At 36.0% G+C, this 26,392-nt stretch overlaps 1 protein-coding gene across 5 annotated transcripts in view; it reads right to left on the bottom strand.

The window, feature by feature from the left end:
- Positions 1–26,392, bottom strand: part of ZBTB20 (zinc finger and BTB domain containing 20) — an 814,580-nt gene that overhangs the window by 308,274 nt on the left and 479,914 nt on the right. Inside the window, exon 10 of one of the 5 annotated variants that reach the window (XM_082460046.1) lies at positions 5–24,516. The exons of the other annotated variants lie outside the window; for them this stretch is intronic. The gene's annotated coding sequence lies outside the window, so the exon portion shown is untranslated. The remainder of the gene's footprint in view (positions 1–4; positions 24,517–26,392) is intronic. 5 annotated transcript variants of the gene reach the window in all.

Genomic DNA, 26,392 nt, shown 5'->3' with positions numbered 1-26,392 from the left:
TTACTCTTTCTGCTCGGGAGGCTGAGGTTCCTACATTTCCAGCTCATGCTGGACTGTACCGTAAGCAACAAGTGAAATGAGTTCAGTGATCTCATTCTAGTCCTTCGACTCCTGTCCACATCGCTAAGCGACTGCACAGCTTGGCACAGGCCAGGATGAGTCAGCAGTCTCTGGTCATGAGAGGCCAGGCCTGGAATAGCAGGGGGGGTTTAGGTCAGAAGCAAAATGAAGCAGAAAGGCGGTCTAGATGGCAGGGCTCAGCTCCGCAATTCACGGAGATACTGCAGGTCAAAATGAAAGAGCCTCATCAGCTCTGGGGTGAAGATTGTAGGAGTGTACAAAAAAGGAGCAGCAAGGGAAAAACTTAGAACAGCTGCCTACCAAACATAGCAAGAACAAATTAGAGTACCACAGACAGAAAAAGAGGGCACGGGTAGCGCCCTGGTGGAGAAAAGATGCTCATTAAGATCTCTGGAATACCTTTTTTTCCATGTGCTCCTGAACTTGACTTAAGAAACAGTGGTTACCTATACACTATCCTGGTATTTAGGTATTGCTTTCCCAGTTTGGTAAGTAGCAAAACAAACAAACAAAAGAAAAGCACTGCAGTAGAATAACAAGAGGAAGCCTCATGTTCCATAAAATAATGTAATTATAAGTAAAAGCCTAATATCTCAAAGATGTGCATTTGGGTCAATAGTGTCCTTGAATAGCCTGTAAAATCTGGTCACAAAATGGTTAAAGAGAAGCACTCCTTAAATTAAGCTTGGATGGCAGTAGAGAAGAACTAAGAGAAAAGAAAGACATAAGTTCAATGATGGAACACAGGGGAAATATGAAATTGTGTCTATATTTCTACCCAGTGGGGTCAGCATAGACCTCCAACAGCAAGTGACTCTTCTAGTCAACAGGACTTTCAAACACCTCTTCCTGTGCAGTAGTACTGTCATAAGCAAGAGGAGAGGGAAAAGAAAACAGCCAGAGGAAAAAATCAGGTTCAACCTGAAAAATAAATCAGTAATAAACATTTTGTTTTGGAGGAGGCAAATCACCTGAATGAGCCAATGGATAAAGAAAAGACTTAGTGTATGAAACAAACTTAGAGGAACCATTTCTAGATAAGGAAACTGAGGTGGGGACAGAATTATCAGCAAATAGTGGTGATGGCCCCCAAATAAGGAAGAAAGCAACTTCAAAAGTCAGATGGGATGCAGCAAGAATGGCAGGGAAAAGAGAATACCATCAACAGAGCTGGGAAATGCTAGTGAAATATTTCTTTACAGTGCTTTGAACAGGACTAATAAGGACCCACCATATATTTCTAATTGTTATCCCTTAAGGACATACAAACGTGTAAGATGTGTAAAAAATGTAAATTTTATTTAGTTTTCATTCCAGAGATCATTAAATCATCTCAACATGTCTTAGATAAACGCTTAACCTTGAGCAAATGAACTTTCTAGCCTCAGTTTTCTTTTCTTTGAAATGGAATATTATCACATTGAATTATTATAAGGACGGAATCAGTGTTTGTCAGTCCTTATCACAGTAGTATCTATCACAGGTTGAACACTCAATAAAGTGTTATTGTTTATATTTGATTATCATATCATCTTCATAAGTGCCAGTGAAAGAATCATTCCCAGTGTCGTTGCACTGTATTGAGTGGAACCAATACGAAGACTCTAGTAAAATCAGTTGAGCAACATTCCTCAGAGAATGTTGCCTTAGAAAGCTTGTTTCTATCTGGAGACGTTAAACATTATGCTTGAACACAGAGGATGTTAAAAGTCTATTATGTTAAAATCTTGATTTGGGGTATCTATGTTGTCAAAGCAGCTTGGAGCTTAATAGCATTCAGTAACTAGAGACCTAAAAAAGAAAAGAGGGATTTTTAGAAGCTTCTCCAAAAGCAACAGGATAAAAGTGCTATCGGCCTTGACCGCATGATGAGGGTTTTTTACCAAAGGGAAAACTTAGTCCAGTTGATCATCCCAGCCTAATTGATTAATTGTGGGTCTGACCATCTGGCTGATGAATGCTGACACCCAGCAGTGATTACTGTGAAACACAAATCCGGATGTGCTCTCCCTGATGCCTCCCACAATAATGGCAACGCTGAACTTAAGGTTAGTTTTTTCAGGCCTCTTGGCTCAGTCTCTTCATGGAACAGCAGTTGTGGCAGGGAATATTTTACTAGACCTGGTCAAGCATTATCTTCTCTTATTTCAGTTACCCACCCCTTTCCAACTCCACGCCTACCTGCTCCTGAGCCCTCTCTTGTATATAATCACTTTTCATGCAAAGCATTCCATCTGTAGTTTTCATCATACTGTCTGATTCTCTCATTTCCGGTTGCTCTATTCTGAAAAATATTCGATTGGTCTAAAAGACCTGTACTGCTATATCACAGGGAATCCTACTGAAACATTTTTATCGTATCTTCTTTGCTACTGGTTTACTTCAAATTATCCTGTGCTTCCAAATAAAGAAAATTATTTCACCAAACTCATGAATCTGATTATAAGGCCCACATATGGCTCAAGTTCTTCATGAGGTTAATAGAATACAAGGGTTAACAGAAGATAATTTCTGTATCTTAAACCTACAACTGATCCTTAGTTAGGGTGTCCGTTGGAGAAGATTCTCCCCACAGGGACTCTGGAGCACATTTCAGTGCTAGAGAAAAAAGTCAGGCTCACATAAATAACAGGAATCAATAGCAATGCCACCCACAAACCTATCAAGATAACCTGTACATGGGAGAATTCTCTAACCAAATCCAATTTGAATGCATAAATATAAACCCTGGAGAATTACAACCAAATTATTTTATTATTGTGGGAAGGCACAGGGGAGTAAACTGACATAAAATGTCTTGCAGAAAGTTGGCCAAAGAGTCACAATGAAGGAGAATCACCCATTTCCCCTCTCCTTTTCCCAGACTGACTTCCATCTCAGAATTCATCATTTTTCTTGCTCCCCACAGATGCTGAATTCTTCCATGTTCCAGGCTGGGTTAGTGTTAATTTTCGGTAGAGAATGGCAGTAGCATGCTGAACTACAGAGTTCCAGACTGGGAGTTGGGAAATGTTTTTGGCCTGACTGTCAGTAAACAACTATGTGTCTAGGGCAAGTCAAGTCCCTTAACTCCCCATGTCTCAGTGTCTTCATTGAAAAATGATAGGGTTGGACTGCCTGAACTCCATAGTCTCTGCCAACACTAAGATTCTATGGTTCTATAGCTCATTTCCTTTTTCTCTCTGGCACCAACTGCTCAACAACTCTGCTTATAGTCATTTCTCTGCTCTTAGTTACTGATGGAAAAATATCGCCTTCATTTACTAGCCGGTATTTGGTATTTGTAACCTTTCTCTCTTTTTTTGATGCTAGATATTTTGAGTCGTAAACATGAACATATCCAGATAGATGCTTTAAATTTGAAAGCATTTAAGGAGAATAGCTTTCCCATGTAGAAACATTTAGTGCAGCTCGGCATGGAGGAAGCCAGGCATCCAAAAGTGGAGCAAAGGGGCCAATTCACAAATGAGAGGAAGCCTTTCATAATAAGAGTCTCCAGACTCTTCAATTTAGATAAAGCTACCAAATTCCAACTACTTTCCCAATCAATCCCAGACACCCTCGCAGACACTTAGGACTATAAATTTGAGGACCAGCACTGGCAGTGATGCAGTTCTTATTTCACCTCCACCATGTATTGCCAAGTAGGATTTAGGATGGCATAGTAATAAGAGCCAAGAGGACAATCTGTCATTTATTTTCCTCCAAACTTTTCAAAATTTCCCATTTGGGCTCTGTTTCCCAGTTTTAATTTGGTAACTGCCATTTTTCAGCATTTCTTTTAACAGGTTACTAATAATTTCTGATACAGGATCTCATATTTCATTTTGTGCTGCTCGAACTGCTGTTAATATTTCATCTGCCTTCAATTCAGCTCTGAATAAAGGCTGCTGGGTTTTTAATACACGGTTAACACTTTGGTTCTGGGGATTTGATCATCAGTGTTCACCCAGTTTGTCCATATCTTGTTAGGTAAGAGTAGTAGATTATCTCAGAAATATCTCAGGGTGTGTGCTTAAACATTCTGGGGTTACATTACAGTTTCTTTTTCTGGATATTTGATGAAAACAACACAAACAAGTGTTCTGTGTTTGTTCTCCCAGGTAGTTTGCTATTTACTTCAGTACGAGTGTTCTGGAAGCACAGAGCAGTGGTTTAGAGCCAGGGCTCACAGGCAGATCTAAGTTCAAATTCTGGCTCTGAAATGTTACTACACATACCACATTAGGCCAGTTCTTTAACCTTCCTGAACTTATACTTTGCTATTTGTAAATAGGGATAATAACGGTATCCACCTCTATGGCTATGAGTTCTCAAAAAATGATGGGTATCATTATTTCCCTAGCATTAATAATCTACATATTCACATTATAGTGTTATTATTTTGCAACATCTTTTCAAGGCTAACAAATTATTTTTGAGTCCAGTCTTTTGTTGTTTGCCTTATTATAGTTTACATTTTAAAAAAACTCTCAGTGAAATCAAGTAAAATATTTTAAAACTGGGTCCTTAAAACCATACGTACAGTTAAAAATAGTATATAGCATCATAGTCTTATGTCACTTTTCAATCTAGCATCAAATTCTCAAAACTCTTTGTTCATCTAATAGCCAGGCCTGGATAAGGCACATCATACTAATGCTAAACCATTCCATAAAGAGATGACTGACTTCCCCCTACTCCCAAACAACACATTATTTCAATATTCTTTGGTCATGTATCAGTCAGGGTCCATCAGGAGAGAGAAATCACACAGCAATTTGAATAGGAAAAATTTAATATAAAGAATTATTAACTATAACAGGGGATTGGAGTAATGAGGAAGTAACTAATAAGAAGAGAATTGTAAATTATATAAGAATAAGCAAATATAAGGAGCAATCACAACTTCTAGGGCTGATAGAGAGTGCCCAAGGAAGAGTCCCTTACACCTCTAGACTGGGATCTAGTCCTTGTTGGACAAGGCATATCCAGTGAATGAATGAATGGCAAAGAAGTTGCTGGAGAGCTGTGTCAGTAAAACTTGCTGGAAATCTATACTCTAGGGTGCCAGGGAAGCTGTTCACAGGGAGGCTGTCTCATTTGAGGCACACTACCACATAAACCACCCGATGTGTGTATGTGTGCACGTGTGTGCATGCACGTGTGTTGGGTGCTGAACGTAGCCGCTGGCTGCTGGGCACCGGAGAAGCTACCTGTGCTTCAGCTGCTGGGCACCGGGGCAGCTGTATGTGCTGCAGGAGCCAGGCCTTAGAGAACCACGCGCACGGCAGGAGCCTGCCAAAAAATACACGGGGGCCAGGAAGGAGAACCTCTTTCTCCTATAATGTCTGTCTGATTCCTCACTGACAAAGCACACTCACACAGTTAGGAAAGGAAAAATATTTAAAGGACCCAGATACATTTTTGTAGAGCAGGCAAGGAAGGGTAAATTTGGATCTGAGAGGCAGTATATTGATAACTGGTAGAGTTATTTGCTTACACACTTTATGAAATAACTCACTTCGGAGATTACAATCCAGTGTTCTCTTACTTACTATACTACTTACTAGGCCTGCTGTTTACCTTTAATAATATACTGACTCTCTGCATAATGAAATAAATATTGTCAGAATTAAGGAAAATAATATTCTATTAAATAAAAGTGGCAATACTTGTATCTGTATAATGACCTTCTTTCCTCCACAAATGCTGCCCACATACGTTTTCATTGTTTATAATGAACAGATTAGGAAAAAATGTAAAGAAATACTAAACTATTGACCTAAATTTACACATTAGTGATCCCAGTCCAGAATTTCAACTAAGTGGGTAATCAGGAGAGTCACTGAAAACAACCCACAGCTTCAAGAGTGGTAAAGATGACCTCAACTATTATTTTTCCTTTCTCTCTCCTTTTCTTTTTGTTGACTCTAGAACCCATATTTGCTGTTCCATGATTCATTTTTGGGGAGGCTGTTAACTATAAGTTGCTATTTTTCAGAAAAATGTCACATAGTTAGCAGGAAATTTTTCCTATGATTCTTGTCCTATATTGTTCTACCTTCAATATTAAATAGAAAAGCATAAGTAAATGACCAGCTTAATGCATTCCTCAAGGTATACAGTGATCATTGTCAGAAATAATCTTACATACAGATGGGGAGGTATACTCAAATACCTCCACTGTTTTCACCTAATTCCTTAAGAAGGGGACAGAACCTTTTATTCTATAACTAGAGGTAGGGTTTAAAAACACAAACACTTGACATTAGAAAGGGTTGTGGTGGTGAGAGGCTGAGAGCACAGAAAGCAACTGGGTGAGAAGAGGGTCCTGTGGAGAGAAGACTGTCTCAAGACCAAGGCCACAAAGCACCCATCTCACCCATTCTTCTGTTTTTACTGATGCCTGGCTATAGCAATACTATCTGTTCCCACTATTATGGGAAGGATCTACTTGTTTCCTTCAGTTGTGTTTTCTGAAAACCAGTGCTATTATCAAGCAAAACAAGCCCTGTTGGGCTGTCTCACGATCATACTGTAGGCAGCGCTGGCAGCTGCAGGTGGTTGTCTTTAGGATTTTCTTTTGTTTGTGCTGTGTGTGAAGACTGAGGAGAAACCTAATGGCCCTGCGTACATTGGATCCCCACCTCCCCGGCAAACACATACGCACACCTCTCCCCTGCAATTCCTGAGTCCAAAAGTAGATGATGACAAAGACGAATCGTAAGTCCATGTGAATCAGGCAGGCAAGTCCATTTTATTCTAGTCTGCCCTTCTGTTCAGCTGGCTTTTCTGCTCTGACCCACTATACTTACCCTGTCGGCTGCTCTTACTAGCGACATGCCTTTTTAATCAGCCTTCCTGGGGTCTGCATTTGATTACAGCATTTGTGTTCTATTTTGATTCTTTTGTACTATGCCCTGTGGTGTTAGCTTGAAAGGTGTTGTTTATAAAATGAAATTCTATTGTATTGCCACTTGGATTCAAAGAGGGCATATAATATTAATGCAGAATGTATTTAATATCTTGAATCTATTAAATCAATTTCTTCATGAGAACACAGAATGGGAGGGAGGCAAGTGGGTTGGTAACCCAGGTAATAAGACTTCAGAATCACCTGCACTTTCCTTCACAAGCATTCATGAAAGCTGGCATGAGAATCTTTCTCTTAACGTCAGGGTTTCCAGAAGGAAGAGACTACCTTTCCTCAGCCAGACCAGTGCAGTGTGCACCTGTTTAAACATTCAATCGTGAAAACCAAACATTTTCCTAGGCCTCAGATGCAAATTTTTGACTAAGGAAACCATGAGACGAAACACAGATATGACTTTTTTACTACCTAGGAAGATTTAGGTAAAGAAGGAAACCTAATCACCTGTTTCCAAGGAGCTGCTTGCAGGATTTGTAAAAAGAAGTAAATTCATTATGTTCCTAACTCCCCTCAAAAGAAGGCTAGGAAAATTCTAGTGATGCTAAGAACTGAGGCAGTTTCCAGGGTGGCATGTTCAGAATGACGTTCTCGCCTAGCAAAAGCACAGGTTTCTTTATGGCTGCTGGGCCTATAGTCAAATGTTTATGGATCAGATTGACGAAGGAGTCCCCAACTTTTCTTCACTTCTAATTTTAGTGCAAACTGAAGACTGGAACATTATATCACTATATCACAACTTGCATGTCACATCTGTTGCTGTACACATTCCACTCTTCCACTATAACCCTTTTTTTTCCTGGTGATACATCTGAAATCATCAATGGCTGCTCTTCAGATAAAGAATAAGGAAGGATCAGGTGTGGAAGATAGTTTAGCAATCAGGTTCTGCAGAACTTGCTAAAAGAAACTGTCACTCACAGGGGAAGCTGGCTATGCAGTCCTGGAGTGAGGGTTCCTAGAATTTCACCTGTTCTCACTCACTTGCTCATTGTATAACTCCAGGAAATTTAGGGTCCAGTTTTCTAATCACTAAAATTTGAATAACTATATTTACACCTTTCTACTTGCATTGGACTTCTTTAGGGATGAATGAGATAATGGTCTGGAATGCTCTAAATTCTCTGCAATGAAGGTGGGATACAACTGCACAATATTATTAAAATGATAGTTCAGATCCCTTTTTTTTGTTGTTTCTCCAAATCCAGATATGAAAAACTAACAAATGAATGAATTTCCTCCCCTTTGGGAATGAATCATATGCCCTCATTCATAAATGACATCCCAAACATGAGGAGCTAGGATGTGTTGGGAAATATACATCTCAATCTTGAATGCATCCAGTTGTAAACCCCTTGCATGAAAAAATCACGTTATTTATCTCTGTATCCATCTAGGTCCTACCATATTGATTTGCATCATGTAAGTATTTCATTAATATTTGTTGAATTGTACTGAAAAATGAGATCATACAATTCCAGAGTTGAAAGTTGCTAGAGATCATGTGAGTCCAGTTACCTCACTTTGCAGATGAGAAAACTGATACCCAGATAAATTAAGTGACTTATCCAAGTGCAATATTAATAACGTTACAGGTCTTTGGAGGAGTTAAAGATCTGTCACTGGAAATATATAACTCAATCAATTACAACAAAATGAATGTTCTTTTGTCAAAATAAAAAGTATTCTTCAGCTCAAATAATCTGAAGTATTCTAATCTAACCAAGGAGGCTGAAACCTAAAGCAATAAGTAAACTTCACGAAATGGCTACAGACCATAAGTGTGCTAGAAATGCCATTACTAAGGTTATACATTTTAATACCATGCCTATCCCCCACTCCATTGGCATATTTTTCAGGTAAAGTTAAGGTTGTGAAAGCAAAAAGGAATTGCAAATCCTTAAAATTATGTGGGATTCATGGAGGTGCAATTCAAAAATGAAACTACTTTCATTTATTATTTCAGTTTACTATTTAGCCATATTGTAGATGGTAAACCAAATTTAAATTCCAGGGTTCGGGAAACAAAATAGGACAAGACACTTTATCCTTTGTTAAATAGAAAGTGAGCAGGACTATGAGAAAGATAATTTCTCTCCGGTGGAAGTTACTCATGTGGTATTTGCAGAACCAAGTTTGTTTGACTCTTGGCCTGAGTTGTCTGGTTAAATCAGTACCATGACAATAAAAGCCAGTCAAACTATCCTTTTGACCAACTTGATTTTTTTTGAACAGTATTAAATTTCTTTTTTTTTACTTAAATCAATCATGATATTTAAATTCTTGATTAGAATGTAAACAATTTGTAGTCAGGTATTTTAATGATCTCCTAAAAACTGCAGCAGACTGACTGGCATAGAACAGGAACTGAATATAAGTAAAATGTCAATTACTGTAGAGTAGGAATCTAGGAATCTCCAGCGAACTACTTCTCATTTTTCCAAAGCTCCTTTCACAGTGGAAATCCCTGAAGGTCACAGAGAACAGAACTTGGAGAAAAGGGGGACAAGTGACAGCAACAGACTCTAGGCTTCCAATAGTTGGAGGGCCTGTTGGAGACTATCATTTGTATATTACCAAAACTTTACTCCAGAAACATAATCAGGTTTTCACAGATCAAGTTCAAATTATTAACTTGATATTTCAGCCTCCATTTCTTGCTCCACCTTGCTTAGGCATCCCAGGTTCCAGTACTAGCCAACAAGTATTCTAGAGTGTAGCCAGACTATATTAGTGTTTCCCTTTATCTTGGTATTGCCAAGTGAGTCCTAAATTTTAAATTTTGTATTCTATTATCTCCATGATTTATTAAATCATGTCTGGACTTCTGGGTTGGAATATTATACATTCATTTACTATGATTCAATAAGCATCTACTATGTGTGAGACACTAGGAAAATAAATAGGAATAAGCCTTACTTCCTGCCTTCAAAGAATTGAGGAATTCACAATGCAGTGTCTACTTCTCATATATAGCATATATGTTCCTGACTTTAAGCTTTTGTTCTTCCCTTAGCTGGAGTGTCCTATTGTCATTCTTTTATCAGTCTAATTCTTTAGTTATCTTGTAGTCCAGCTTATGTTCTATCACAGCCGTAAATCATTTTCCAGTTTTTGTAGTCCACATTAATTTTCTTTCTTCTTCTTTTTTTTTTTTTTTTGACTAGTACAGCTGGAATAGACACTATTGCCTACTCAATATCTATTCCCCCATTTCTTCCTACCTACAGACTCCTATTTTGTTCAGAGTGGCAATGTGCTTAGTCCTGAACGATGAGTTATAATATTTCTAAGCCAATTATGACAAATCTGTTCCCTGATTTCTTTGCCTCCCTAGCAACCAAGGGTGGCCTTGGGACCCAGTCCTAGTCAATAAGATCTATGTGGCAATCTGCTTGAGAAGCTGGTTTCTGAGAAAGCTTTTTCTTTTCTGATAGAGGTAAAAAGTGATCCCCTGCTTCCCTCTTCTTCCTTTGAATATGGACATTATACTTCCAGCTGCAGCAACTATTTTGTGAACATATGGCAACAAGCATGAAAAAAAAAGCAAAGATAAACCCAGAGATTTTGACCCTGAGTTTATCACACACCAGCAGCTCTCTACCTCTGGACTTGTTACGTAAGAAGCACAAACCCCTATTTGTTTAAGCCACTCAAGTCAGAATTTCTGCTACTGAACGTATTTCTAACCAAGAAATAATTTTCATAAGTTGAGTTATCCAAACTGTTCTTCCTAACTAGATGGTAGACACTGGTCACATTCTTGGTATTTAATAAATATTCATTTGCTTCATATCTTGATTATATATACTAGACGTTCAATAAATGTAATGAAATGCTCACTCTGAAAACAAGGGGGAAATTTCTGTTAAGAAAAGAGGATTAAACCAGGTCAAAACAGAAAATTTTGAGTCTAAAATAAGAATTTTTATGATGAGAATTTGTTACAACCTAGTTCAGTTATTAATACAATAAAAACAAACTTGTAAAATTTTCTAAAATTAGTAGAAATATACTTTAAGTAAGAAATAAGACTAAGCCCCAAAGGCATGGATGTTTTAAAGAAGAGATGATATAAATAAGATTTCTACTAAACATAGAGAAAACAATGCAACGCAGTTCTGGCTCTGTTAAAACTAAGTGAGGAGACAACACGCGTTAAATATCACTAGCGACAAGACATTTTCTCTACCCCTCAGGTAGCACGGCTGTGACTCACCCAAATGCTCCACACTCCTTAGCACGTTAATTAGCTTCCAAAACCTTCCACCTGACGTCTGAACCCACGAGTAAGGAAACTATTACAGTATAGCATTTGCTTTTGGAGAAAAGGCTACATAAGTTAGGACAGAAGCTATTTTCAAGTCTTCCAAATATTACAAATAATGGGGAACTGTTGAAGAGAGAAATAAGTAGCTTTGGGTCGTTTTAGGTTAGTGACCTTAAATATAAAGTATGATTTAATCAGAAGCCAGAGTAATCATGGCAGGAGGTGGGGAAAAAGACTCAGAGCTGCCTGGATCTGGGGAGGACTTTGGTAGCAGCTTTCAGCTCGAGCTAAAACTGCAGGATTCTGTCAGAGGCTCCACAAACACAGGGCTGCATTATGTAATGCATCTTGTATTCCTTTGTGAACTATTCCACAACAAAGTTTCATTAGTTTCCCCTCTCTAGACATTTTACCACTTCCAGGCTGCAACTTGTCCAGAAGGGAAACTTTCTACCTCAAAAGTTTAAGTTGCAAGAAAACTGACATTTTTCCAGGAACTAAATCAAATAATTTGAACTTTATACAGACTAGGAAAATACTTCTTAAGCTAGGTGGACCAAAGTAATCTCATTTGAAGAATTTCCAGATAATTCAGCAAACTCTCTCTCGAGCTGTCATTTTCTGGTTATGTTATTCTGTGTTCAGTGTACCACTCTCAGAGGGTCACCGTTCAATATAGCACTTTATAGGCAAAATTGGAAGACAGCATGTTGCGTGGATAGTACATAGCAATACATTCTCATAAATAGTACCTTTCTTTTTCAAAACAAAATTTATTTTTGTGCCTGTCATGAGGATATTCTAAGGTTAAATACAGTCCTACATTATCAAATTTAGTTTTGGTGTATAAAAATCTATCTTTTAGCAGTTTAATTATTTTTATCAATTACTAATATAATATTACATAATATTATTTTGATCAGCTGTAAAAATAATTTAACTGTTGGACAGATTCTCCCTCGTGACATTTCAAATGTTGGTTTAATGCCTGTCAGTTAGACCCCTATGAAAGTGACTAAGGTTTACTGGGGAATACTGCACAGAACATGTCTGTTTGAGTTTCTGGGTTGTACATAGTCAAAGTTTAGATGGGAACCCCCAACGACCAAGTGATATAAAAAAACATGGAATTTGAATCTCAGCAGGTGACGCTCTTCCTTCTGACTTGGTCTTAAATGGATGCCCCCAGACTGTCATCTCTTGGGCAGAGCATGAGACTGAAGCATTCAATCGTGCTTATAGTGTTTAAAAGCCAACTTCATGGGAATTGGGAATCGGGGCAAGTTACAGGTCAGGTATAGGAATTTTGATTCTGCTGGCCTTTTTTCATTCAAAATGCATCACTCTTAAACCCAGAATTATGTCCTATAAGTTGAATAGTCATATTTCCCAATTTACTCAGGACAGTTTCAGTTCCAGCTGTTCAGGCACAATTATTAATAGTGGTCACTTTCACTCTGAAAATTGCCCTAGTTTGGATGATAAATTATGGGTTTACCCTACATACAAGCTTTAAAAAAGTTATTTATAACACCATTTACAGTGATAATCATTCTCTTTAGGGCAAATTAAAATAGTCACTATTGGTCAACTTCTGTAAAGAGAAAGAGATAAACTAAAACTTTATTACTTTAATCCCAATGCTTCAACTGGAGAGATCTTGCCATATAAAAGTTTATTTTAAGATAAGAATAATTTTGGAAAATCATATTTCTATGAATTATTTAGGTTTTCTAATCTTAGGTAGTACTGGGGTTTTTTTAGCCCTATTTCATACAAGAAGGTATATCTGCCCCTAAATTTTGTTGTAATGAAAAAAACACAGTTTATGAAGTAAAATTCTTTAACTCTTGGCTCTGAATCCTAATTCAACTGTTTGCTCAGTTGGCAAATTCAAATAATCTCTGTGAACATCATTATTATTAACCCCTTCTAAACTACCTTTAAGGACATTTTAAAAACCAGAAGTGAAAGAGCTATATAGTCTGTAAAAAACTGACATGATTTCAAAATAGTTATTATTATTAGTTTTTTATAATAAAGACGGCTTTTGGATGGACGGCAGAAAAACTGCAGTAGCTAAGACTGAGCACACATATGGGAACAGGGGTCTTTCTCTAGAATCTCCTTCTTTTACAGCTTCATCACATTTCTGGGTGACACCTGTGCATGGACATTGGTGGCCCACAAAGATCTAAGGGGGAAAGACTATGGACCCTGTGCACAGAGGCCTGAAAATGAAAGGCTGAATTTTCAAGTACACAATTGTGGTCAAAGGTTTTGTTAGTGGTTTCATGAGTTTCTGATATAGATAATCTTTCCTTAAAGGGAAAAGGAAAGGGAAACTTGGGAGCAAGAGGAGCTGGAGTAGAAGGGCTAGTTTGTGGAACAGAACAATTTTCTCTTTGCTCATCACATTTTAAAAAGAGATTCCTGGATCCCTACTGACATACTCCTCTTTCTTCTTATTGATGATTCTACTCTTTCTTCTCTGAAATTCTAAATTCTTTGGCCCAGAAAAAAATCTAGGTGTTCAGAGTTAATTCTCTTAGTCTGACATCAAAATTACATGGAAAGTGTTTTTCAGTTTTTCATCTATATGAATGTAATCAAATAATTTTATTTTTTAAAAGGTCTCTGATCTTTTCCCCCAATTTTTAAAAAGACATTTCTTTCTTTTAGTAATTATAGAAAAGTTCTTATAAATTGCCCTTCATTTAAATAATTAAACAGGTAAATATACTAAATGGAGAGTTAATCCTTTAATGTGTGGCATTTTTGTCTGTTTACATTGACTACTGTGAGATTTAGGGCTCTAGTACCTAATGTGAGGCCCAAGACCTTCAGGTTTGCACAAAATTCTATCAAGCAATTCTCTAATAATTCTTTGTTTTAAATATGCACTATTTGCAAAGGTTACTGGTAGGATAAAAGAGGAGTGACTGGTGAGAGCCTGCAGAGGGGAGAGGAATGCCAACAAGACTGTACTTGTGTACCCATGGGCTGAGAAAGAGCACTAGAAATCTCCCCATCACTTAGAGAGAAGAATCTCTCTCACACATTCCATCTATTAGAAGTTCATTTGTGTTTAACAAGCCCCTGTTTTAAAATGCAAATCTGCCTTGTGAACCTGTAAACCTCATTCACACCTTACTGTTAATTACTTTTATATTCTAGAATCTGATCAACACTTAACTGATATTGGCAATCTAGGAATGAACAAATAGCTCAGGGTGCAAAAAAGGGAAATTTGGGTGGAGTAGGGTTGGAGGTGGTAGGGTAAAGATTTCATTTGTGGGCAATAGAGCATACTGATATTTTGCAGTTTTGTCCAGTAGCTCGGAATACCACAAAATGAGAACTTTTCTTGATTGCCAATGCCTGGCTGAGATCAGAACAGACCTGGAAGCCTGAAAATTTCAGGTTTCAAATATTTAGCCATAGCAAGTTAATTGAGTTTACTCTTTCCTGGAAACCTTTCTAGCTAAGTCTCACTATCTCCCCAAGTTGGCAACCCTGGACTCTAAGACTCATGGTTCAGCCTCCCAGGTTTGAAGCTCAACTGATAAATGAATTCCAAAAAAACAAAAAAAAGGGAATGCGGCCCAGTCCTTTTTCATTGTCTCACTAGTCATTCACATTTTTGGAGACTATGGTATGTAATCCTAGAACATACTGTAAGCAGTTTCAGAAGAATATAAGATGATATATTATTTCTATATCTGTTTTAGTAAGTGCCATTCAATCTGATATCAAAAGGTTGCAAAATTTGAATTAGACTTCAGTTGACTTAAACTGCAAGTCTTGGTTAGGCAGAAATTCAAGGAAAAATATTTTATGACCCCTTATAACATTATTAATCACTTCTCCTTTTATATGAAAAATAAATACGCTAAAATCTTCATTCTTAAGAAAAGGGGTCATCTTTCCCACCAAAATGGCTAATATTAGTTTTTATGTGGTTTGATACATTTGTAAACTATTACATGAAAACATATGGTCAGAACATGCTTATTCCTTCATGAGTATTCTTTTGAGGATGCAAAATATTCCTTAGTTGTTCCATGTGCTATTTTGTTGTGCTGATGATTTCTTGTTCTAAATATTTTTTTTTCTTTTTCCAGCGTTAATGAATTCTAATAAGGAAAAAAAGAAGCTCTCTAATGAAAATCTCTTTCTTGCAGATGTGGGCTGGGAACAGACATAGGTCACAGGGGGACAGCAAACATTATGTCACACATTCTTCAATCAATTGATCCCTTTATGATTTATTCACCTGAATGTATTTTGACAAGTAGTGAAGCAATAGTGGAAAAGGGATTATTTGTGTGGCTAATTTTCATTGACCTATAAAGTACTAGACAAGTTTTTCTTTTTATTTCTTACTAGCTACACACTTTTATGACCCATAAGATCAGTGAACCACCATTTTAAGCTATGTCACCGATAAGGAACAGTGAAAAGTCCCACAGGTATTAAAACTTCACTAAGCCTGACCTTGGAGTTTTGGTGTATGATTCTCAGTTGATCTTTCAGTATAATAGTCAACTATTAAATTGGCATGGTTGAAGTGCAGGTCTTTCAAATAGAAGGGTATTGTAAAAAAATTGAGAATCCCTCCAACTTTTAAATTTGATTTCTTACTTTATATTTTGCCCTTACCTTTCCTTATAATACTCCTCCTTTTTCCCCTACGTGTATTTATTCCCATACCTTCCCAATTCTGCTTGACAGAGATACTCTACTATTTTGGCATATGAAGGAGTCTCTATAATTACTTGTTGAATGCACAAAAAGCCACTTGGACAAATATTTTGAAGTGGAAAAATAGAAAAACATTAAAATAAGCGAATTAACAAATCTACAGCTTTGGGAAAAAAAATCCATGAAAGTAACAAAATGGTTAATAATTTTAAGTATATTTAGGAAGGATGAAGCCTAGAAGGTTAAAAATTAGAAATTCTAGAATTAGAAAAGAAAAAAAATAATACAGTTCAACACAGTTGAAAGCACATGCAGAAGGAAGCTAATACATTGTTTATTAAGAAATTAAATCTAAAGGCTGAAATTAGAATGCTAGTATTATTGTATCAAAAGCAGAAAATTATTTCTTTCTTCTCCAACTCTAGAGAGAAAAACAAATTCTCTAATGCCACCAAGAACAGAATAGGGAGAAATGTTTGGAATTAAATAGTTGTAGTATATAAAAAAGCTAGTTGTTCAAGGTAAGCCAGATTGGTTTGTGTGGTACTGGTTTCCAAGATGACCCCCTATGATCCCTGCCTCCTGGTATCCACACCCTTGTATAGTCCTACCTACAACCCCTATGAGGGTTGACCTGTGTGACCAAAACAGTGTGGCAAAAGTGATTTGTATGACTCTCAACGTGAGGTTAGAAAAGCCGTTGCTGTTTCTCCTTACTCTTCTTAATCATTCACTGTGGGGAATCCAGCCCCTATGTTGTGAAGACACTTAAGCAGCCCTATGGAAAGGTTCATTTGGCCAGAAACTGAGACAAACAGTCAACACTGACTTCTGAATCCTGTGAGTGAGACGCCTTGGAAGTGGATCTTCTAGCCCCAGTCAAGCTTTCAGATGACTGCAACCCCTGCTGACATCTTGACTGCAAGCTCATGAGAGTTCTCAAGCCAGAACCACCCAGCTAAGCTGCCCCTGAATTCCTGATCATGAGAGATTCCTGAAAGATAATGCATGTTTTGTTTTAAGTCACTAAGGTTTTGAGGTAATTTTTTTTTTTTTTTTTTTTTTTTAGCAATAGATAACTAACATAATGATTGTGGCTTTTTTTTGGTACCTCAGGTATATGGAATTAGATAAATCATAATCCTTGGTACATGATGCATACTCATTATTGGGCCATACCTGGCCTACTTTTATTCACATAGTTATTTTTTAATGAAAAAAAAATAAATGTTTTAAGTCCCTGAAAGAAGAGTTAGGAGCTTTATAATAACCTACATCTATCGATATAGTTTTCCCCATCTTACACTCTTGCCTCTTCCACCCAAGATAACCATTATCCTGATTTTTAAGTTTATCATTTCTTTGTTTTCCTTTTCATGTAGTTTATCACAACTATAGGTATTCTTCAATTTATGTTTGTGTATATGTATGCATATATGTATATATATTATGTATACAATGTGTATATATTTTGATTGCTTTTAACTTTATAAAATGCTATTATGCTCTACATAATGTTTTGAGATTTAATTATTTTCACTTAATATTATACTGTTAGCATTTATCCATGTTGCATATCACTGCAGTTCATTCATTTTGTGTCTAACTATTGATGTTGCCAAGGTGGTAAGTAAGACAGAAAAATGGGACTAAGAAGCCCTTATATTATGGAATTTTGTAGTTGTGGGTAAGCAGGATAAAGTATATTTAGGATATAATCTAAATAAATTAACTAGCTCTAGAAATGAAAAAACTAAACAGAAAATTAATATAGAAATTTAAAAAATTCTTTCCCTATGGATAACGGATAAGCAAGAGCATATTTTTTTAAACCGTACACGTTTATTGTAAATATAATACAGTTTATTATACACAGACATACGAACTATGGGCCCCACAGGTGTTTGTGGAAGTGATTATTACACAGATCAAAGATACATGAAAATATAGTAAAAGTAAATGTTAATGTTCTAAAGGACCCATTGTAGGAGACTACATTGGTGAGCGAATACCAAAGATCATCTAGTCTTACCTTTAAGAATTCACATAATACATTTTTATGTAAATAATAATTATGTACAGAAATTTTCTTTATTACCAACTGTTCTCAAACACATATACATTATCAAAGAATTCCTATATATGATTAATTAATAACCACCTCAAACCTTTCTAACTACAATCTACAGCATTACTGACAAATCTAATTAATTATGTAGCCAAATGGTGAGGATCTCTCAATCTCACCTCTCACCCTCTTCCCAATCACTCAAAGACTATATTTCTTTGTCTTGCTAGCATCATCCAGAAGCTGGACTCATTTGTTAATTCCAGAAATGTTTTAACTATATTTGTTTCAGCCAGCTGTTTCTTGATATCTTTCGGGCTAGTATCAGTTTACAATGGATAGTATTGCTGAAATTCAAAGTTATTTTATTTTAGTATTATTATTAGTTCCCCCACATTCACTCCCTCCCGCACCCCCACCCAGTGCCTCAAGGAGGGTTACTGAGTCATAGAGATTTAATATAAGCTAAACAGACTTCTAACACAAGTAGACTTTTGTTATGGAGTAGCCAAATTAATTTAATCCATTAAATTAGGATTTATCTAGCCACTTGGCTTTATAAAATAGACACAACCACTTTCTCTTACTTGACACAATCATAAAGAAGGTGTATGAAGACTATAAAGCAGGAGATATCTCATTCTTAGTTCTTCACTAAACAAATTATGTAGGATTGAGGAATAGAGGAAAACAAATTGATGAAATAGAGCCCTCAACTATGGTATAAAATCCAGAGCATGGTCAGAAAAGAATGCAGAAGATTAGCAGAATTACTGAAGGTGATCATAAGTACTGATGGAATAGAGTTACCTTTTTATCCTTAGTCATTTTCCTAAGGCCTTTTATAAAAATAGGGCATAAATATTTTAGGAACAAATTTTTCTGAAATTTCTGAGTTTTCAAAAAATCTCTACACAAAAATGGACTATATGAAAAGCAGCTAAGTGGGAGAACAACAGGAGTCTGTGGACCAAAAAGGAGGCTACCCAAGCCAGCCCTTGCCTTGATGCCCTCTCTCAGTAGGATTGCAGTGGATGGGAGAAGTTAGGAAAACATTTATGTGGAGATGAAAAAAGCAGTGGAAACCCTAGTTTAAAGAGAGTGAAAGGCATATCTTTTCTCCCTTGTACTAGAGATTGTATTTGGAAAAGTAAGCGTCTGCTTTCTTCTAATGAAAACTACTTCTTCTTAACGAAAACTCCACTAGGAACATTTGCAATAGTCAAAGCACAGGGCAATGGTAATGGGAAAGAGAGACCAGTTTTAAGATTTGCTTTGGAGGTTGAATTGATAGAATGTGGTGAAAACAAGCTACATTGAACAATAAGTCAAAAAATAGAATAATCTCTTTCTTCCAGTCTATTGCTATAACTGAGAGTTAGTTGACTTTTATACTGCAAATATAAAGAAAACAAAAGTTTCATTCAGCCTCCTATAATCATGCCAATATATTTGCTATTAAATTTCCATTCAAACTCTCTATTTTGTTTACTTACAAGGGATATGATCCCCTTAAACTTTCCCAGACAGTTTGTATGGAAATCAGTTGCTAAGGGTATTCCTAAGGGAAACTGCAAAATGTTGGAAGATAAATAACCTCAGTACAATATGCAGATTAAGTAGAGGGGAAGGCTTAAGAGTTACCTTTAGTAAGGAAAAGAAAAGACTTAGAATTCTGGGCTAGAGTTGCTAGTTAATCACAGATTGGAAGGTATTTTGTCAAGGTAGTTTTACCCTTCTTAAGAAGGGAGGACTTTCACATTTTTCCTCGTAGGAATAAAGGTAAGAGTTATCATGGAGAGGAAGCTGAAGAGGAATGCTCATCACTCCTAACCTTACAAAGTTCCTTTTCTTCCTCCCTCTACCTCTACAGCTCTTTCTTTTCTTGCTCAAAGATAAAGAACCTAAGAATAGGAAGCCATAGATGGCAGCTGGGAGGTCTCAAAAAGTCTAAAGTGAGGTTAAACTTCCAGGAAAAGCTCTTGGCAATTTACTTAGGTTGAGTGAAAGAAGCCATGTGATGTGCTAGGGAAAGCATGGGTTTTGGGTCAGACAGCCATGAATTTGAAACCAACTCCACTACTTATTATCAGCATAACCTTGAGCAAGTTAACAGCCTGTTTAAACCATAATCATCTCTTAGATGATGATTACCTATGTGTTATACATACTATGCAGGTTCTCAGTAAGTACTAAGCACTTCTCTAGTATCTCTCTAAACCAGATTTAGAGTAAGGAGCTAGTAATCATGACATTTATGGAAGAGAAAGAAATATATCTAGTCCTGAGAGCACTCACTGTCTGTAACAACCATTTGACTATTGACCAGATGGTACTTTGTTGACATCTCTTCCTTTGCTAATTGATAAAATGCTAGGAGTAGAAGAAAAAGGATTAATCTCTAATTTCCATCATTTGAAAAAAACTAAAGATCAGAACTAAGGAACAGAAGACAGTACTAGATTATTTTTAAGGTTAATCCTTTAGAGATTTTTCACAAGCATAACGTGTTTAAGTTTCCCACATTATAGAACATGTTTTCCACTTATACTTTGATATGGTTGCCTATCAGAAGAGTAAAACAATGTACTTTAAGAGTAAATATTCACTAAATTTTGTGCTTTGTTTTGACTAGTTGTTTTACCCATATTTTTGAATTTGTTATGATAGTCCTTCCATTATTATTGCCTTAGCACTGCAGTTAATAAAAAATTTACTAAGGAACTTATTAGTTAACATAATTAATACTTATTATTTATTACATACTAGACATTGTACTAATCACAGTCTTATTAGTATTTTAATACCATTAATAGCTATGAACATATTATATATAATAACAATAGGAACCTTATTGAATGCTTATTGCATACCACATTTTGCTAAGCATTTTATATACATTTTCACAGTTAATACTTTCAAAGACCTAATGAGCTAAGTATCATAAAATAAATGAGGAGACATGATAATCTTCTCTAACTAAGGAAAAACTCACCATACCCAGTCTTCCAAGCACTGATAGAATAGAATAGTAATATCTTAAATTTAGAAAGTGCCATTCAAAAAAGTGTACTATTAACTACTTTACTAATTTGTGTTCTATACAATAACAATGTTATATTACATAGGACTGGCTTCCTCCTAAAAGATAGCATTTGATAAATTATATACAATAAGCCACTAGACTAACAGCTTAATAGAGGAATTAAATTCCATCTGAAGTACAGAGAGAGTTTAGAAAAGCCAAACACTTTAGCTTGACTAGAATTTGCTTCAGTATATTGCAAAGTTCATAAATATAGTAGGCAAAGGTCACCAACACTGTCAGGGAATTATCATTAAATTTCAACACAAAGGCAACAAACTCAAACAATGCAAATACAGAAAGTAATGCTCCCAAAATAAAAGTAAAGCAAATATTATGATTTACTCCAGCTCTTACTCCTTTGACTAACCAGCAGCCTCAGAAATTAAATATTTAAATATTTAAAAATAATACATCTTTAAGCAGTTGACTAATATGTTACTAAATAAATGATCCCAATTACATTTGAAGTGTCTCCCAGTTCAAAAATTTAACCTATATCCATCCATTTCCTATCTCCCCAAATAATACAATAACTTACTTATCCCATAGTTTAATCTGGCAGAGGAGCCAAAGAAGATATGTTGTTCTTTCATTGTTACTTTACTTCAGGAAAGGGAATACAATATGAACCATATGGAAAACCTTACATGTGTGTGTGTTTGTGTGTCCCACCACCACAATGCTTTTACTACTAACTCTCTTGTTGACCCAATACAAAATGTTACCATTCAATTAGATGAGTCTCCACAAAGTTAGAAACATTCAAGTGAAATCAATAAAATAAAAATGATAAATGGACTCCAGAAATTCTAGTTCTTGAGATGCTGATTACACAGAAAAGGGCTATTAAAACTGAAAGGGTTAGTAGAAAATCTTCTGGGCTTATTTAATAAGAGAATGTGGAATTCCATCAGATGTTTTTCTAAAGAAACCACTAACAATGTTGTAGATCTACAAAACCTAAAAGGGTGCACAATGGACTCGAGTCTCTGCTTTGTGATACATGGGTATGCTTTATCAGGATGTACTTCCTCTTTTACAGGATCACACAGGTGAATGAACTGACACAGTCTATAGAGAAGAGAAATCCACATATGTCATAGGGATAAAATTGATTTGATCTCAAGTTCTATATACATTAAAAAAAACTAATTCTAATCCAAGCCTTGAGGAACTCAGTACTGTTGGTGGTGTTTTGCCTCTAGAATGTTCTCCTTCTTTTGCTTCTAGAATACAACTCAAATTACTTTAAATTTACACTAGGTAGATTATATATTTCCCAAATCTTTTATAAAAAGATAGGCTTAATGAAACAACTTCTAAAGGCCAGTTGGAAATGTCCTTTTAAAAGTAGTAATAATAACAGAAGCAATACTAATAGAATAAGAATGAGTAACTGAATGCACACTATGTATCAGGCACTATGCTCAGAGTTTTACATGCATTCATAAACTAACAAGACAATCAATACTTTTGAGAATCTACTCCAGACTAAGTAAGCACTATACAGAATATGTCACACACACACAAAAGATAGAAGCAATTTTAATTACACAACAGAGCTAGAAAATATAATGGATAAGGGTATCATGGGAGATTTTTGGTAAAACTGAATAGGTCCTTTGAATCTTTCCAAATATCCCTAATGTCTGCTTTTAAAAAGAAAAAAAAAAAAACTATAATAATTTTGAAAAAAATTATTCACAAAGAAAACTCCCACTCTTTTATATGAAGCAGTAATTCTTAACTTAAGACACCCAATATTCTCTACTATTTCTGAAAAGTCATTGAGAAGTAGCCATAAAAACTTAAATAATAACTTAAAATAGTCTTCAGAGATAAACAGGCCAAGAAGAATTCTTAGAATATGCACTGGCCTCCATGCACATTATTCAAAGCCATGTACTTTTATCTGTCAGCACTTTCTTCTGTTGTTTTTTATATCCTTAGATTGAGGAATACCAGCATTTGTTTACTGAGAGTGCTTCCACAAATGCATATTCTTATGAAGACCAAGAAAACAAGAAGAAAACATGAGAGTCATAGTATTCTGAGGTCATTTAGTCTTTTTTCTTATTACTATCACTATTATTAGGCCTACTGCCTATTTCTAATAGGCCAAATCTTTCATTAGACCCAAAATATAGTGCTCTTTATTTAGGACCTGGACATAAATATCAGTTGCTCAGTTGCTATTTTCATGGTCATTTTAAGCGATTTCAACCATAAATGCTTTAATATCCTGAATATCCTAAAGCTGTCTAAGTACAAATATACTCCCACCACATTCTTCTATGCTAAAAAGTAATGTAGTTGGAATAAAGTTTCATTAAAATATATGAGGGAAATTGGTGCATTACTAACATCTAAAAATGTAACAATACACATGATAGTCATAGGACATAAGATGTAGTTAGGACTTCAGAATTTCTGATGCATCATTTTAAAACATCTTTTATCGTTTTGATAAAGCCGAGGTCAAGCTTCTAAAAATGCAACTTGTTAAAAGCAGGAATAAATGAATGAGGGATGAGTCAGCTCATTTGATGGAAAGGGTAAAAAAAATACTTCAAAAGCACACCACATGACTTGGTAAATATTCAGTGTATCAAAATGCAGTTGCCATCTGGCGTTGATAGACTAGGCTAGAATATGTGTTTAAAAAAAAGCAGGAGAGGAAATAAGTCAGCCAGGTTAATGTGCTCTTGTCTGCATTTCATAATTCAGGTATTAGGTGCTTTAAAAAAATATTCACTACAAAAGAAATTGTATTACAGTCAGACTTGTGCAGTGTTTGTTGGGGGTGGGTGAAGAGGAGTAAAATAAGACAAGACCTGATGACACCTATGTAAGCTAAAAACAAGAGTGTTTTAGGTAAAGCAGAATTCTCGATCATGTGATAATACTGCCAAAACACCAGCTTTACGGTTAAATGCAGGGAAGTGGTAAACCTACATTTGGAAAGAAACTGAAATCTTGCTTATTGTCATCTTTGAATATTCAATTATTCTTTTCTTTGACGATGACTCTTTAAAAGTGTAGAGTAAACCAGAGAATAAACAAAACCATTGGTTGGATAGTAGAAAGAAGGAAAAATTTGAAAGTCCTGAAATTCTTTGAAGTTTTTAAGCTTAGAGTTTGCTACTAACTTTGCAATATGTAATCAAACAAAAAGTAAATGTGAAGGACTTTATATCCCTCTTGCTCAAGAAATGAAGCAAATTTAGAAAACAATATCATTCACAAAAGAAAACTGAACATAATCAGTGAAAACTTGCCTGAAGTAGCAATGCCTATCCAAGGCCATATCTGGGCTTCTTATTAGATTCCTCTTTCCTTAACCTTGAACATTTCTTGGGTTTCCAAATCTTGACAATTTATGTTTTACCACATCTCTTGGAATCAAGGCAATAGGAAAAAAGAAACGTTTTAACACAGCTTTGAAGGTTAATTAGGACAGTGCCCGGGGAAACTGTTAGCAAAATGGATGAAGCACTTCAGGTGAGAGTTGATTACAGTCAAGCATACATCGTTTTTAAAAATTGAGGTAAAATTTACATAAAGCAAAATCCATGGATTTTAAAGTGTATATAGTGCAAAGAGTTTTGATAAATGTATACACCTATTTAACCGCTATCCTAACAAAGATTAAATTCCTTGTGCCCCCTTCCAGTCAATTTCCATCTCTTGTAACAACCAATATTCTGATTTTTACCACTATAGTTTTGCCTTCATACAAATAGAATCATACAGTATGTAGTCTTTTGGGTTCTGGCTTCTTTTGCACAACATATCTCTGAAATTCATCCACAGTGTTGTCTGTGTTATAGTGCATTTGTTTTGTTTGCTTATTAGTAGTCTATTCTGTGAATATACCACATTTTGTATACCATTTTCTATATTTGGGTGTTTCCATTTTTAAGCAATTATGAATAAAGTTACTGTAAGCATTCTTGTGCAAGTCTTTTTGAGGGTATAGTTTTCATTTCTTTTGGGGAAATACCCAGGAACACAATTACCAAGCAATAGGGTGGGTAGGAATATGTTTAACTCTATATGATAGTAAGTGTTCCAAGGTGGAACATTCCCACTAGCAAATGTAAGAATACCAAGTATTCTACAACCCTGCCAACACTTGGTGTGTCAGTCTTTTTTGTTTTAGTCATTCTAGTAAGCATAAACTACGATCTCCTTGTGGTTTTTTTTTTTTTTTTTTTTTTTATTATTTATGGCTGTGTTGGGTCTTCATTTCTGTGCGAGGGCTTTCTCTAGTTGTGCGAGGGCTTTCTCTAGTTGCGGCAAGTGGGGACCACTCTTCATTGCGGTGCGCGGGCCTCTCATTATCGCTATCTCTCTTGTTGCGGAGCACAGGCTCCAGACGCGCAGGCTCAGTAATTGTGGCTCACAGGCCTAGTTGCTCCGCGGCATATGGGATCTTCCCAGACCAGGGCTCGAACCTGTGTCCCCTGCATTGGCAGGCAGATTCTCAACCACTGCACCACCAGGGAAGCCCTCCTTGTGGTTTTAATTTGAATTTCCCTGATGACTAGTGATGCTGAGTAGCTTTTAATGAGTTTATTGGCCATTTTTAGATCTTCCATTGTTAAGTGCCTATTCAAGTTGTTGCCCATTTTTAAATTTCGTTTGTGTACTTGTTATGGATTTGAAGACATTCCTTATATACTCTGAACATGAGTCCTTTTTTGATACATGTATTGCAAATATTTTCACCCAGTCTGTTGCTTGCCTTTTTATTTTCTTAACAATGTCATTTGATAACCAGAAGTTTTTAATTTGGATGAGGTCTGATTAACCAATTTTTTGTTATATGTTTAGGGCTTTCTGCATCCTATAAACATCTTTGCTTACCTCAAGGTTATGAGGGTTTTTTCTTTTCCCTATGTGTCATTCTAGAAGCACTTACAATCTTAGTTCTTGCAGGCGTTTAATACATATCAGATTAATTTCAGTGTGTAGTATGAGATAGAGGCAAAGGTTTAATTTTTTTTCCTGTATGCTTGTTATTTATTGTTCAAGCACCATTAGTTGAAAAGATTTTCCTTCTCCTAAATAAGTGATATTGTCATCTTTGTTGATATTAATCAACCATATGTTTGGAGTCAATATCTAGATTCTCTCTCTATTCTGTTCCAATGGCTTATTTGTGAAGTGCTTTTTTCTTGGTAGGGGAGGTGATAGTATAATCTGTTTTTATTTATACTTATAGAAAGTCTTGAACTAGATAGTGTGAGTGCTCCAACTTTGTTCTTC

The sequence above is a fragment of the Balaenoptera physalus genome (genome assembly GCF_965194825.1).
Source record: "Balaenoptera physalus genome assembly, chromosome: 4".
Lineage (NCBI taxonomy): Eukaryota > Metazoa > Chordata > Mammalia > Artiodactyla > Balaenopteridae > Balaenoptera > Balaenoptera physalus.
The sequence above is the reverse complement of the archived record's forward strand: the minus strand, read 5'-3'. Positions and strand labels throughout refer to the sequence as shown.